We start from the raw sequence: 15,290 nt of genomic DNA on the forward strand, positions 1-15,290 counted from the left end.
ACAGAATTTAAAAAGGGTTCAACTACGAGTAACTACAAATCAAAAGTGCATTCGAACTTCTAACTTTCAACAATTCTGAGTACAATGGAATTAGGTAACAATACAACCTTCAGGTGATGATCTCTCGTCCCCCTCTCTCTTTTTCATCATCCTAGTTTTTTGCTTGCACCATTTCCTTATAAGATTCCTGCAAGGTTACTGGAAGTTGCTTGTTCCCAAAGCACTTGAGACATAGTTAGCTTACATGTATGCTTGTGCCTCTTGAACTCAATTTGGTGTGTGAACACCAAACTTAGTTCTTTGCCCAGTACAAAACATTGCATATATGCAGAGACCCTCATATCTTGTTATCAACAAAGCAATGATCACCTATAGTCTAACTACATCTAAGTGGTTTCTCTTGATTGGATGGAGCTAGCAATGTGCTTTTGGAGTGGAGTGTAATTCTAACCAATGTCTTTTAGTTGAACACCAAACTTAGAACTACACTACCACTCTTGAATTGTTCTGGTGTGGAACACCAAACTTAGCTCCTTACAATACAGGGGAAACAACATGTGATTTTTATTGAAATAAAGATGAAAGTGAAACTACCTGAGGTTGGGTTGCCTCCCAACAGAGCGCTCTTTTATCGTCGCTAGCTCGACGAGTCCTTAATTACTTGAGATGGTACTTTACTCTGGGGTTTTCCCCCATGTTACCCACGTAATGCTTGAGTCTTTGTCCATTCACTGTAAAAGTCCTCTCTAAACCTTCATCCGTGATTTCGATGTGGCCATAAGGTGATACTTTTGTAACCATGAAAGGTTCGGACCACCTTGACTTGAGTTTTCCTGGGAACAGCCTTAATTTAGAATTGTAAAGGAGTACTTGCTGCCCTTTTTCAAAACTCCTGGGTGCCAGATGCATGTCACGTTTTCTCTTTGCCCTTTCTTTATACATCTTAGTGTTTTCATAGGCTTGTGACCTGAATTCTTCCATCTCTTGCAGCTGCAAGATCCTTTTTGCACCAGTAGCAATGCTGTCAAAATTTAGTATCTTGATAGCCCAAAGAGCTTTGTGTTCCAGCTCCAGTGGTAAGTGACAAGCCTTCCCATAGACTAGTTGATATGGAGACATTCCAAGTGGAGTTTTGAATGCTGTTCTGTATGCCCAAAGAGCATCATCCAACTTCTTCGACCAATCCTTTCTAGATGCGCCCACAGTCTTTTCCAGGATCCTCTTCAGCTCTCTGTTAGATATCTCAGTTTGCCCACTTGTTTGAGGATGGTAAGGTGTGGCTACTTTGTGTTTTACCCCATATCGTAAGAGGAGAGCTTCTAGTGGTTTGTTACAAAAGTGGCTTCCTCCATCACTGATGAGAGCTCTTGGGACTCCAAACCGGCTAAAGATATTCTTCCTGAGGAAGTCCATGACTACCTTGTTATCATTAGTTGGGGTTGCAATAGCCTCTACCCATTTGGAAACATAATCCACTGCTCCCAGGATGTACTTGTTTGCATATGAGGTTAGGAATGGTCCCATAAAATCAATTCCCCACACATCAAACAGTTCCAGTTCCAAGATGAAATTTTGTGGCATGGCGTTTCTTTTGGGCAGGTTTCCAGATCTTTGGCATTCATTGCAGCTTTTTACTAGTTACTTGGCATCCTTGAAAAGGGTGGGCCAAAAGAATCCGCTTTGTAACACCTTTGCTGCAGTTCTGTCCCCTCCAAAGTGCCCGCCATAGCATGAACCGTGGTAGTTCCACAGGACTTCTCTCCCTTCCTCTTCCGAAACACATCTTCTAAGAATTCCTTCTGAACATTTCTTGAAGAGATATGGCTCATCCCAAACAAAGTATTTTGCATCATTCATGAGCTTCCTCTTTTGATGTTTATTGATCTCTGGGGGGTAATGCCCCAGTTGCCTTGAAATTTGCAATATCTGCGAACCATGGTGCTTTGTGAACTGTCATCAATTGCTCATCAAGGAAGAGCTCGTTCACATTTGTATCATTCTCTCTACCTTGATCATGAGGGATTCTGGATAGGTGATCTGCCACCTTGTTCTCCACTCCTTTCTTGTCTCTGATTTCAATATCGAATTCCTGCAACAGTAAGATCCACCTTATTAGTCTTGGCTTTGATTCTTGCTTGGCAAACAAATATTTAAGTGCTGTGTGATCTGTAAAAACAATCACTTTAGCACCAATGAGGTATGATCTAAATTTTTCAAATGCAAAAACTATTGCTAGCAACTCCATTTCAGTAGTTGTATAATTTCTTTGAGTTTCATTAAGGACTTTGCTAGCATAGTATATCACACAAACTAGGTTATCTTTCCTTTGTCCTAACACTGCCCCAACTGCAAAATCAGATGCATCGTACATCAATTCAAATGGTAGGTTCCAATCAGGTGGGGAAATGATAGGAGCAGAGGATAACCTCATTTTCAAATGTGCAAATGCTAGCATGCATGTTTCATCAAAGATGAATGGTGTATCAGATACAAGGAGATTGCTTAAGGGCTTGGCTATCTTTGAAAAATCTTTGATGAACCTTCTGTAAAAACCAGCATGCCCTAAAAAACTTCTAATTGCCTTGACATCACTGGGTGGGGGTAGTTTTTCAATAAGTTCTACTTTAGCTCTATCAACCTCAATGCCTTGGTGAGAGACCTTGTGACCAAGGACTATTCCTCATGTCACCATGAAGTGCCATTTTTCCCAGTTCAAGACCAAATTGGTCTCTTGGCATCTTTTCAATACCAAGGCGAGGTGATGTAGGCAACTAGGAAAAGAATCTCCGAATACCGAGAAATCATCCATAAAAACTTCAATGAATTTTTCTATCATATCTGAAAAGATAGAAAGCATGCAGCGTTGGAAAGTTGCAGGGGCATTACATAATCCAAATGGCATGCGCCTATAGGCAAACACTCCATACGGACAGGTAAATGAGGTTTTCTCTTGGTCTCTTGGATCAACCACTATTTGGTTATATCCTGAATAACCGTCGAGAAAACAATAATATGCGTGCCCTGCAAGTCTTTCCAACATCTGATCCATGAATGGAAGGGGAAAATGGTCCTTTCGTGTAGCCTCATTGAGTTTCCTGTAGTCTATGCACATCCACCATCCTGTGACGGTCCTTGTAGGTATGAGCTCGTTCTTCTCATTGGTAACCACAGTGATCCCTCCCTTCTTTGGCACAACATGTATGGGGCTAACCCAAGGGCTGTCCGAAATTGGGTATATGACCCCTCCTTGCCAAAGCTTCATAACCTCTTTCTGTACCACTTCCTTCATGATTGGGTTCAGCCTTCTTTGGGATTGAATTGATGGTTTGGCATCATCTTCCAACAGTATTTTATGCATGCATATGGCTGAACTGATTCCCTTCAAGTCAGCAAGGGTCCATCCAATGGCATCCTTATGCTCCCGCAGCACCTTGAGTAGTTCGTCCCCTTGATCTTGACTGAGGGATGAATTTATGATCACTGGGTAGTTTTCATTTTCTCCTAGATATGTATTTCTGCTGTAGCTACCTCTTCACTTGATTCAGATTCTTCCTCCACCAATCTCTCATTCTCTTTAGGTTCATCTTCTTCAAAATTCTCCTCCACTTCATCCTCAAGTGCATCTAACCTCATGCATTCCCCCAATTGTTCCGGTGGATAACTCATGGTCTTGAACACATTGAATGTCATCTTTTCATTGTGTAATCTCAGGGTGAGGTCACCCTTCTGAACATCAATGACAGCTCCAGCAGTGGCCAAGAATGGCCTTCCCAAGATGATGGAGGTCTTGGCATCTTCCTGCATGTCCAGCACCACAAAATCTGCTGGGAATATGAAATCTCCTACTTTTACTAGCAAATCCTCTACTATCCCGTGAGGGAATTTGAACGACCGGTCTGCCAGTTGTAGAGCCATTTTTGTTGGTTTAGCCTCCTCAATTTTCATCTTTCTCATCATAGCTACTGACATCAAATTGATGCTGGCCCCTAAATCACAAAGAGCCTTTTCTACTGTGATTTCTCCTATAATGCAAGGGATCTGAAAACTCCCAGGATCCTTCAGTTTCTGAGGTAGTTTATGCTGAATGATAGCACTGCACTCTTCAGTTAGTATCACAGTCTCATTGTTCTTCCAGCTTCTCTTCTTAGTCATTAGCTCCTTCAAAAACTTGGCATAAAGTGGCATTTGTTCTATGGCTTCAGCAAATGGTATGTTGATTTGTAGCTTCTTGAAGATTTCCAAAAATCTCAAGAACTGGTTGTCATCTTCCTTTTTCTTCAATAGCTGGGGGTATGGAGCTCTTGAGATGTTCAGTTAGGGTATCTTTTTTTCTTTTTGCAGACTTGGCGTGGGGGTTTGCATTCCATCTTGCTCTTCTCCCTTTTCATTTGAGCCTTCTTCTTGTGGTTTTTGGGGATGTTCCTTTAGTTCCTTCCCACTCCTAAGTGTGATAGCTTGACACTCCTCCCTTTTGCTTGAATGGGCATCATAGCAAAAATTGTGGTTAGGAAGCTGCTTAAATAGGTAGCTAATTTGTGTTTCCAGTTTTGTGATGGCAGCATTTTGATTCTGCATGTTTGACTGCACTTCCTCTCTGAATGCTTTACTGTCTTGAATGTCTCTGCATATTCCTTCAATGAAGGTTTCGATCTTAGAGAGCTTGTCATCAATTGATGAGTGGTTCAGAGCAGATGTGCTGTTTTGGTTTTGATAAGTGTGTGGAGAAGTATTGTTGTAGGGGTGTTGAGATATCCTCTGGTCTTGGTTTTGATCTTGCTTACTTCTCCACCCAAAGTTTGGGTGGTTTCTCCATCCAGGGTTGTAAGTCTTGGAGTATGGATCATAGTTTTTCCTTGGTGAATTCCCAATGTAGTTGGCTTGCTCCTGACTCCCCTCTGCTTCTTCATTCACTCCTTCTTGGATTGTTGATGAAGATGAGATTGCTGCTACTTGGTTCCTCTCCATCTTCTTGGTGAGGTCAGCTAGCTGCTGGGTAATGAGCTTATTTAGGGCCAACAGAGCATCTACATTGTTTAGCTCCATCACTCCTCTTGTGTTCCCTCTTTCGGAAGCATAGAAGTAGTCGTTTTCTGCTACTGTTTCAATAACATCTATGGCTTCCTCAATGGTCTTCTTCTTGTTCAAGGATCCTCCAGATGAATGGTCCACGGCCTTCTTTGACTCATAGGATAGCCCTTCATAGAAAATGTGCAGCTGCACCCATTCGTTGAACATGTCAGGTGGACATCTCCTTGTTAAGTCCTTGAACCTCTCCCATGCTTCATACAGAGTCTCACCATCTTGTTGCCTGAAAGTTTGAACCTCAGCTCTCAGCCTATTGATTCGTTGAGGAGGGTAGAATCTTGCTAAGAATTTGTTCACCACATCCTCCCAAGTTGTCAAGCTCTCCCTTGGAAAAGATTCCAACCAATTGGCTGCCTTGTCCATGAGTGAGAAAGGAAATAAGAGCAATCTATAGGCATCAGGATGAACACCATTAGACTTCACTGTGTCACATATTCTCAGGAAGGTGGTCAAATGTTGATTGGGGTCTTCTTGAACACCTCCTCCAAACGAACAGTTGTTCTGAACAAGGGTGATGAGCTGTGGTTTAAGTTCAAAGTTGTTGGCATGGATTGTTGGCTTTTGGATGCTACTTCCACAATTGCCTGGGTTTGGATTGATGTAAGAGCCCAAAACTCTTCTATCCTCCCCAGCATGATTTGCTCCACCTCCTCTGCCATGGTTGTGAGTCTCTTCTTCATGATGATTTTCCATGTTTTCTTCCATGTTAGGTTCAAAGTATTCCTCAAAGTGTTCCTCCTCTTCTTCAGCACCAACTACACGTTTCTCTTTTGCCTCCCTCCTTAGTCTAAGGAAGGTTCTCTCAGGTTCAGAATCAAAGGAAGTTGAAGCCCCGCTTCTTCTCCCTGTCATACAACCAACAAGTACAAGCAAAGGAAATAGATGAAGACAGTATTTGTGTCAGAATTACTGTTAGTTGTGGGTGATGCAATATATCAAACAGTGAGTGGGTTAGCAAACAGAATTGAAAATAACAAAGAAAAACAAAAGAGTAGAGGGTGAAGGGAAGAAGTTTAACTAAATCAAAAAGTAAATCACTTAAACAGAAAATGAAATTCACAAAATAAAAATGCTCAATCTAGTGATCTTCCAATTTAATCATTGTTGATGCACAATCAATCCCCGACAACGGCGCCAAAAACTTGTCTCTCAATAAATCTCCCTTCGGCAAGTGTACCGAATTTGTCGTCAAGTAAAAACTCACAATAGAGTGAGGTCGAATCCCACAGGGATTGATTGATCAAGCAACTTTAATTAGAAGAATGTTCTAGTTGAGCGAATCCAGAATTTGGGTTGAGAGTTGCAGAAAATAAAATGGCGGGAATGTAAATAACAGAAAAGTAAATGCTAGAATTAAAGGACTGGAAGTAAATGTCTGAAAATAAATTGTAGAATTGTAAATGGGAATGGGGGATTTGCTCATAAAAGTAAATGGCAGAAATTAAAGAGAATGGGTAAGATCAGAGATGGGGAGTTCATTGGGCTTAGGAGATGTTGCAATTCTCCGGATCAAGTTCATTTTCATCTCTTCCTCAATCAATGCACTCATTGATCTCCTTGGCAATCTTAAGTGATTAAATTACAATTTCTTGCAATTCAATCTCTCAAATCTTGATCAATAGCCAATTCCTTGGTCAATTGCTCATGAGAAGAGATGAAGTATGGTCACTGATTATACCACATGCATTTCCCAAATCAAGTATTGAGAGGGTTATAGTCACATACCCATCCAAACCCAATTTGGTCCAGCATGAGAAAGCATTTCTAGCTTGATCTCTTCATTCCTCTTTCAAGGTTCAAAAGAGATCCAAGTTTGAATAGCTTCTCTTCCAAGATAACTATTCAATTGGATGAAGATCGAAAGCTTTCAAGTAAAATCAAGAGGAAAGATAGAAGAAGAATAATGAAAATTAGTATTGATCCATCAAATTACAACAGAGCTCCCTAACCCAACGAAAGGGGTTTAGTTGTTCATAGCTCTTGAAAATGAAAACAAAGATGGAGAATACATCCTAAAACTAGAAATTGCAAAGAAAGTAAAATACAGAGAGTAGTTCCCTTTTTCCCAGCCTCCAGAATTGTTTCTCAATTCAAAGCTACTCCTATATATACTACTCTTCTCAGCTTCTAGTGTTATTCTTCAAATCTTGGGCCTTTGGATCTTGAGTTTGAAGCAGTTCCTTTCTTTATTTGGGCTTGGCTTTTCTTGCAGAGAGAAAGTGCGAAGTGGGTGGAGACTTTAGTTCAGAACGTTAGGGGTGTTAATCTTTAGTGAGAATATAAGTTCGAGAACGTTAGTGATACTCAACATTGTCACTAACGTTCCAATGCACCCCTTTGCCTCACGCTAAAACCCACGTTAACTAGGTTAACGTGGCTTTTAACGTTGCCTTGTTAACCTTCGAGAACGTTAGTGACACTCAACATTATCACTAACGTTCCAGTGTGCCCCTTCTTGCTTCACGTTAAAGCCCACGTTAACTAGGTTAACGTGGCTTCTAACGTGGCCCTTGCCATCCTTCGAGAACGTTAGTGACATTCAACATTGTCACTAATGTTCCAATGTGCCCCTAGGTCTCACGTTAGAGTCCACGTTAACTAGGTTAACGTGGCTTCTAACGTGGCCATCTTTAGCCATCCCAACGTTAGTGACAATGTTGAGTGTCACTAACGTCGGCTCATCCTTCATTCCTCATCGTTAGCTTCCACGTTAACCAAGTTAACGTGGAAGTTAACGTGACTCTTGGGGGTTGTGTGGTTGCTTCAACATTAGTGACAATGTTGAGTGTCACTAACGTTGTCTACAACTCTTCATCTCTTACGTTAGTTCCCACGTTAACCAAGTTAACGTGGGAGTTAATGTGGTACCTTGCATCATAGGCCAACGTTAGTGACAATGTTGAGTGTCACTAACGTTGGCTTCTCTTCCCCCCTTAACGTTAGAGGCCACGTTAACCTGGCTTCTAACGTGGCCACTTATGAGTAATTGCCAACGTTAGTGACAATGTTAAGTGTCACTAACGTTGGCTCAACTTCTCTTCTCCACGTTAGAGTTCACGTTAACTTAGTTAACTTAGTTAACGTGACTCTCTAACGTGGGCATTGATGGCTTTTTGAGAGTGTTATTGGCAATCACTTTTCTCATTAACCTTGCAAGTTACCTCCCCTTTTCTTGCTTCCTTTTGGTCCTGAAATCAAGCAATAAAGTGCATCAAAGCTCTAGTCCAAGTCATGAGTAATGCAACATAATATTTGTCACTAAACATATGCAAAATCCTCATGAAATTATGTAAAATGCACAATGTATGCTTGAATCAAGGCATAGGTGAATATCTTCCCAAAACTAGCTTATTTCTTAAAGAAATGCATGAAACTAACCTAAAAACAGTAAAGAAAAGGTCAGTGAAACTGGCCAAGATGCCCTGGCATCACCTCCATTCCTCAATGTTCCTGGTGACACTGCCACACCATCTGCCGGCCCCTCCTCCTCTACAGCTACACCTTCTACCACAACTGCACCTCCACCTGCCCCAGAGCCCATCTATCATCTAGTGCACCGTCTATTTCGATGGCTTGACTAGATGAAGCGTCGCTTGTGAGCACCTGAAGCTGATGATACACTCTGGCGACATCCCTCCGAGCCTGACACACCATCCGAGGCATCTGAGGAGGAGGCGGATGCGCCCGAGGCTGCGACTCATCCACAGCAGGAGGCAGCATAGGCAGGCACCCAGCAGGCAGCACACCAGCAGGAGACCCTGCATCAGATCCAGGCTGCAGACCCCGAGATCCCTATTCAGACAGCCCCTCCTCTACAACAGCCGGATGCTCAGACCGCCACCACAGAGACCCCTGCCACACATCCTTCCAGTGATGACACCCCTTCACACCCTGCATGACTGAGCATCAGGGACGATGCTACCTTTTAAATGTGGGGAGGTCGCCATCTCTGGCGTTCTTTTTTTGGTGAACCACTACATACTCTTTTTATTTATTTTGCTATTTTTCTGTATTTTTCTTTTTATTTCTATTTTGCAGTACTTATACATTGCTATTTTCATGTATTTATACTCTATTTATGCATTTTGCATTTTTAGTTCATATTTTAGCCACTTAGTTTAGTTGCAATTCTAACTTATTAGTTATAGAAATTGTGGATTGATTAGTATAGTTTACCCTTTTTAGCTTAAGATAACTCGGAATAGATTGAAAAGAAAAAGGAAGTAAACTAGAGACTTTAACAGAATCAAAACAACCCACACCTTGTATATATGGCATTACATGTTAGTTAATTAAACAACATTTCATCAAAGAGAAACACTAGAACTTTAAAGCCACCTTAAGTTTTACATTGAGAATAATGGGAATTTTTAACTAAACCTGCATGACATACATAAGTGATAAATGATTTTTGAGCTAGAGAACACATAGCCTGTGAGTTTTGAGCTTAATTGTATGGTTACATTCAAACCATAAATTTTATTCCTGTGTGTTCCGCCCTTCTTTTATATTCTGGTGTTCTTTACTTTGTTTTAATCTATATGTCCGATTATAGAATGTAGATACATACCAAGAGAGTGATTGAGGCCATTATTTGATTTTAGCTCACTTATCCTAAAATAGCCTACCTTTTACATCACCCTTGTTAGCCCCCTTGAGCCTTTAAATCCCCTGTTGTTTTATAACCACATTACTAGCCTTAAGCGGGAAAACAAATAAAGAAGTCCCAAGTTGAATCCTTGGTTAGCTTAAGATAGAAATTGTGTAATTGTTTAAATGTGGAGAAACCTATTGGGAACATGGATGATAGAAACAAAGGGTAGAAGGTTGAAAAAGAATAAAGATGTTTCAAAATAAGAATTTTTGGGAAACATGCTCATGTGAAGTTAAAGAAATTAAATTACCATGTTCAATTTAAAAAAAATTATTTTTTTCAATATTTGAATAAAGGGGACACCAAAGGATTCCCCAAATGCAAATAAAGCAATGTACATGGGATAAAAATAAACATTAAGGCATGAGCATGTAACATCAAAAGTGGGAAAATATGGGAAAATAGGTAAAGCAGCTTTGCTTTAGATAGTATGTATGTTAGGTAAGATCTTAGACTAATTAAGGATTCACTTATTAACTCACTTAGCCTTATACATATACCCTTACCTTTACCTTGGCCCCATTACAACCTTAATTAAAGACCTCATGATTTTTGGTATGTCTATATTCTATAATTGTTGATTGGTTAGATGAAGAACAAAGTTATAGAAAGAAAGGATAAAAAGAAGAATAGAGTGATTAACCCAATAAACACTGAGTGATTAGAGAGTAAACACAAAATCCAGTGAGGGTTCAATAGCTCATTAACATATATCTCTGCTTAAATTATTAATTGTCTTGCAAGTTTTTAAAATGTTTTTCTCTCCCATCTAAATTGTAAAGGCACTTTATCACTATCTGAGGCTTGGCTATATATATATACATGACTCCTTGAGAATGTGAATTAATTTAACTACATGCAAGCTTTATATTCAAGTAAATAAAAATTAGAATTGCATGATGCATCATTCATCTAGGTAGTTGCATTTAGATTAGATTGCATTGCATGACATTCCTCCACTTTAACCTTACTTTTTACCTTGGATTTAGCATGAGGACATGCTATTGTTTAAGTGTGGGAAGGTTGATAAACCCATATTTTATGATACATTTTGTGCTTAGTTTGAGAGATTTATTCAATCCTTCACCCACTTATTCATATTAATTGCATAGTTTTACTTTCCCTTCCTTATTATGTGATGTATGTGAAAAACATGTTTCCTACGCTTTAAAATTAATTATTTTAATTACCTTTATTTTCATTTGATGCCGTGATTAGTGTGTTGAGTAGTTTCAGATCTTCTAAGGCAGGAATGACTTAAAGAATGAAAAAGGAAACATACAAAGATGGAAGGAAAGCACAAAACGGAGTTTCTAAAGAAACTGTCATCCACGCGATCGCATGGGCGACGCGGACGCATGCCAAGCGCGAATCAACAGCGACGCGGCCGCATAACTGACGCGACCACGCGCCTTAAGCAAAACACATATGACGCGGCTGCATGACTGACGCGACCGCGTGACAAGAAAAGCTCCGAATGACGCGACCGCGTGACCCACGCGGACGCGTTACAGAGGCCACGCACCAGAAATTGCAGAAAATGCTCCCAGCGATTTCTGAAGCCCTTTTTGGCCGAAATCCAAGTCCAGAAGGCATAGACCAGAGGTTATAAAGTGAGGGAATGCATCCATTCAAAGGGAGCTCGCCAATTTAGTTACTTCTCATGATTTAGATTTAGTTTTGAGAGAGGTTCTCTCCTCTCTCTCTTAGGATTTAGGATTTCTCTTAGTTTTAGGAGTAACTATCGATCCCAGGTTTAATGTTCCTTTACTTTAAGCTTCCCTTTCACTTTTATTCATTCCATTACTTTAGTTGATTATTTACTTTTGCCATTTAATTTATGAATTCTTCTATGTTCCAGAATATTTGAATTAATGCTATTTGAGGTATTTTAGTTTATTATTGCTCTCTTTTATTTATGTCACCATTGCTTCCAATCTGAAGACATTTTTATTCCAGCAAATTTACTTTTTCCCCTTTTCGTCTTGGTTAAGAAAGCAGTAACTCAGGAGTTATCTTAGCTCCACATAATTGATAACTCTTATCTTTGCTAATTGAACTGAACTTCAATAATCCCAACTTTTTCTTAGGAAATAAATAGGATTCGAAGATCAAACTAATTAGTCCCTTGACTTTCCTTTGCTTTAGTAAAGGTCAACTAAGTGGAATTAAGATTCAACTTTCATTATTATTGATAAGGATAACTAAGTCTGGACTTCCAATTTCTCATACCTTGCCAAAAGTTTATATTACAATTATTTATTTATTTTTAATTGCTATTTAAATTATTTGTCATATTTGTTCCTCATTCTTGAAACCCCAAATTTACAATCTCCATAACCAATAATAAGAACATACTTCCCTGCAGTTCCTTGAGAAGACGACCCGAGGTTTAAATACTCGGTTATCAATTTTAAAAGGGGTTTGTTACTTGTGACAACCAAAACGTTTGCATGAAGGGATTTCTGTTGGTTAGAATCTATATCTACAACGCGACAATTTTTATAAAATTCTGATTGAGGCACACACCTTATAATTATCTGGTCAGCACCATACCTCCATAAGTATGGGTCATCCCGTATATAATATTTAGACTCGCTTTTCAGCTTGTCTCTCTGATGCTTAGTAAAATTAGGAGGGAAAGTATGGCTAACTAGATAATTAGCTACAGGTGCATACCAAGGAACTACTTCAGATACTGTATGCAAGCTATCAAATGGAAAAGCATCATTGATAGAAGTGGATTCATTCTTAATGTGCTCAAGGCGACTCAAGTGGTCTGCCACTAAATTTTGGTTACCACTACTATCCTTAATTTCTAAATCAAATTCTTGCAGCAACAGTATCCAACGTATCATCCTTGGTTTGGACTATTTTTTAGCTAATAAGTATTTTAGAGCTGCATGGTCTGAGTACACTACCACCTTAGTACCAAGTAAATAGGCTCAAAATTTATCCAGAGCAAAAACAATAACAAGAAGCTCTTTTTCAGTGGTGGTGTAATTAGATTGAGCAGCGTCTATGGTCTTAGAAGCATAAGCAATTACGAAAGGATCCTTACCTTCGCGCTGAGCCAGTGCCGCTCCTACTGCATGGTTGGAGGCATCACATATAACCTCAAATGGCTGGCTCCAGTCTGGTCCTCTCACAATCGGAGCTTGAGTCAAGGCGATTTTCAGCTTATCAAATGCTTGCATGCAATCCTCACTGAACTCGAACTCAACATCTTTCTGCAGCAGTTTGGATAAAGGCAATGCTACCTTAATGAAGTCCTTGATAAATCCCGGTAGAAACCTGCATGACCAAGGAACGAATGAACTTCTCTCACAGAGGAGGGGTAAGGTAATATAGAAATGACATCTACCTTTGCGGGATATACAGAAATACCAGTATTAGAGACAACATGTCCTAGAACAATCCCTTGTTTTACCATAAAATGACATTTTTTAAAATTCAATACAAGGTTTGAACTAACACACCTGTCTAATACTCTAGTTAAACTATCCAAGCAAAGGTTAAAGGAATCACCATATATGCTAAAATTACCCATAAAAACTTCCATACAGCTTTCGATAAGATCTGAGAAGATACTCATCATACATCTTTGGAAAGTAGCCAATGCATTACATAAGCCAAAAGGCATCTTTTTGTATGCATAAATTCCAAAAGGACATGTAGAAGTAGTCTTCTCTTGATCTTCAGGAGCTATATGAATTTGAAAATAGCCTGTATAACCATCTAAAAAGCAGTAATGGGATTTACCTGATAGGCGATCAAGCATCTGATCAATAAATGGCAAGGGGTAATGATCCTTGCGAGTAGCTTGGTTGAGACGCCTATAATCAATGCAAACTCTCCATGAATTCTACACTCTAGTTGTCAGGAGCTCTCCATGCTCATTCTTTACTGTTGTGACTCCAGACTTCTTGGGCACCACTTGTACTGGACTGAACCATTCGCTGTCTGAGATGGGCTAAATGATATCTGCTTCAAGTAGCCAGGTCACTTCTTTCTTGACAACTTCTAAGATGGTGGGATTCAATTTTCTTTGGGGTTGACAGACAAGCCTTGATCCCTCTTCTAAGAATATTTTATGCTCACAAACTTGAGGGCTGATGCCTACTATATCCGCCAAGCTCCACCCAATTGCTTTCTTGTGTCTTCTCAGCACACTGAGCAGCTGCTCCTCCTGTTGGGAAGTAAGTTCCCTTGCAATGATAACTGGGAGCTTCTGATTATCCTCAAGGTAAGCATACTTGAGGTGGGGTGGAAGGGGCTTTAATTCCAATTTCTGCTCATGGCTGGGCTCTGGATCATCTGGAGCTAGTGATAATGGCAAAGTGTCTTCATTGTGTTCAGAGGGTATCCCCACACTTGGACCTTGCTCCATGTGCCTCTCTCCTATTTTTTCTTGGTGAACTGCAGCTACAGTTTCATCAATGATGTCGCACTGGAAGATAGAATGATCCTCCAGAGGGTGCTTCATAGCTTCATTTAAATTGAAACTCACTACTCTGCCATCTACCTCAAAGGAGTAAGTTCTTGAGATGGCATCTAGCTTGAACATTGTAGTCTTTAGGAATGGCCTTCCAAGCAGGATTGATGATGGTCTTCCTGAGTCATTAGGGGGCATCTCCAAGATATAGAAGTCAATGGGAAATGTGAGCCCTTTAATGCTTACCAGCACGTCTTCAGCAATTCCAACCACTGTGATTATGCTTTTATCTGCTAAAACAAAATGAGCTGCCGACCTCTTTAAGCGAGGGAGCCTCAAAGCATCTGATGCGTGGCAGAAGTTAACCAATTAAGAGATACCAAATAAGAGAATAGTGTTGCACGTATAGATCTTAGGCAGCTAAGATCTGCCTCACCAATTTAAAAAGGGTTGTCACAAATTTTAGAAATAAAAATACTGGGAGTATAAGTCCCAGGTCGTCTCCTAACGAGTTACAGGGAAGAGTGCTAATTTATTAATCAGAAAATTTCCAGAAAGTTTAAGTTGGATGATGAGTAATTAAAAGTAATTGTAAATTAAAGCAATTAACTAAGAATTATTATTAATATTAAAAGGTCTTGATTGGGAAAATAATTAATTGGAAGTTCTATCCTTGTTGGAATCTTCTCAAGTATAGTGTAAAAAGGTTGTTGTTTCACTTGGTTAACCCTTACTAAATAAGGGAAAGTATAGTGATTGAACTAACTCTTACCCGCAATTTCTAGTCCTTTCCCTTAGGGAGGTCTAGTGTTAGTAGGTATAGAATTATCCTACAACGTCCAATTCAACTAATCACTTGAGCATTCTAACTCAAGTGTCTCCTCTTAATCAACCCCCATGTCAAGTGGAGAGTCTACTCCATTGACATGGAATTAATAATCATAAAAATATAAGAAGACATAATTAAATAAAATTAAATAAAGAATTAAAATTAATTAAAAATAAAAATAACTCTATATATTAATAAACTCAAAATGTAACATACTTAATTAAATAGAGTCAATAATCAACTGAAAAGAGTAAAGGATAAAGGAACAAACTAAAGTAGTGTCTTCA

At 39.5% G+C, this 15,290-nt stretch overlaps 1 non-coding gene across 1 annotated transcript; it reads left to right on the top strand.

The window, feature by feature from the left end:
- Window positions 1-5,233: 5,233 nt before the first annotated feature.
- Window positions 5,234-5,337, top strand: LOC148580397 (small nucleolar RNA R71). Its single transcript, XR_015899459.1, has one exon. It is a non-coding gene; the product is annotated as a small nucleolar RNA R71 (small nucleolar RNA).
- The last annotated feature ends 9,953 nt before the right edge of the window (window positions 5,338-15,290 follow it).

This window comes from Arachis ipaensis, chromosome B10, assembly GCF_059453495.1.
Source record: "Arachis ipaensis isolate K30076 ecotype BB chromosome B10, ASM5945349v1, whole genome shotgun sequence".
Lineage (NCBI taxonomy): Eukaryota > Viridiplantae > Streptophyta > Magnoliopsida > Fabales > Fabaceae > Arachis > Arachis ipaensis.